The sequence below is a fragment of the Salvelinus sp. IW2-2015 genome, linkage group LG27 (genome assembly GCF_002910315.2).
Source record: "Salvelinus sp. IW2-2015 linkage group LG27, ASM291031v2, whole genome shotgun sequence".
NCBI classification, from domain to species: domain Eukaryota; kingdom Metazoa; phylum Chordata; class Actinopteri; order Salmoniformes; family Salmonidae; genus Salvelinus; species Salvelinus sp. IW2-2015.
In genome coordinates, this window is record NC_036867.1 from 37,326,753 (window position 1) to 37,328,030 (window position 1,278).

The 1,278-nt window shown below is 42.2% G+C and overlaps 1 non-coding gene across 1 annotated transcript; it reads right to left on the bottom strand.

The window, feature by feature from the left end:
* Nucleotides 1–589: 589 nt before the first annotated feature.
* On the bottom strand, nucleotides 590–661 carry trnaq-cug (transfer RNA glutamine (anticodon CUG)). The gene has a single exon. It is a non-coding gene; the product is annotated as a tRNA-Gln (tRNA).
* Nucleotides 662–1,278: the final 617 nt, after the last annotated feature.

Consider the following 1,278-nt stretch of genomic DNA (forward strand, 5'->3'; position numbering starts at 1 on the left):
CCATAGTTTATGACTGCCCATACCCCTCCGCCACCATGGGGCACTCTGTTCACAACGTTGACAGAGGAAAACCACTAGCCCACACGACGCCATACACGTGGTCTGCAGTTGTGAGGCGGGTTGGATGTACTGCCAAATTCTCTGAAACAACGTTGGAGGAGGCTTATGGTAGAGATATTAACATTCAATTCTCTAGCAACAGCTCTGGTGGACATTCCTGCAGTCAGCATGCCAAATGCACACTCCTTCAAAATTTGAGATATCTGTGTTGTGACAAAATTTTAGAGTGGCCATTTGTTGGCCCCAGCACAAGGTGCACTTGTGTAATGATCATGCTGTTTAATCATATTCTTGATATGCCACACCTGTCAGGTGGATGGATTATATTGGCAACGGAGAATAGAGAGGAGTATGATTACTTGTTTAAGGTTAAACAAATTTGTGCACAACATTTGAGAGAAATAAGCCTTTTGTGCATATGTAAAATGTCTGGGATCTTTCTGTTGATTAAACATGTTGCCATTATATTGTTGTTCAGTATATTTAATCTACAACTGCTTTGACTCGCAGCTAAGAACTTCAAAAGGTTAGGTCCTACCGAGATTTGAACTCGGATCGCAGGATTCAGAGTCCTGAGTGCTAACCATTACACCATAGAACCATACAATGCTAGCGCATACGTACGACACTAGTCTCATGTAACTCTGATTCCTTCGCCCATTCTTCTTCATTACTGGCTGTTAACACAATGTATGATTTAATCCGGTAAATAAATGTCATGTAGATACATTAAATAAATAATATGAGAAGTATTATGAATGCAGATGGTTGATCCGGAAGTGGGCATTATATATAGCGGTTGGATGCTGAACTAGCTAGCTGGATTTCCTGCTGCTAAGGTTAAATGACAAGGCTCGAACTGCAGTGCATTGCGGTGACGGGCAGGATAAAACCACTAAGGTATAATAACCGATAGGACCGGGGAAGAAAGGAAAGGTGCCACTTGGATTCAAAGACGTCGAACCTCGCCTTAATTTTGATTCAGAATGGGGAATAGAGACGACGAGTATGATTACTTGTTTAAAGGTAAATGTATGCTAAATGTACCTGTCCATAAAAAGTGATGTCATCATGGTTTTATTCTACTCCCGGGCTAGCTAGGAGTGGTCGCCTCTTTGGCACTACAAGCTAAGCTAGTTAGCTGCCAGCTAACGCTACGCATTTGAAGCCTGCTAACTTTAGCCTGATATCCTGCGAATTTAAAGGAGGTCGTTTGGA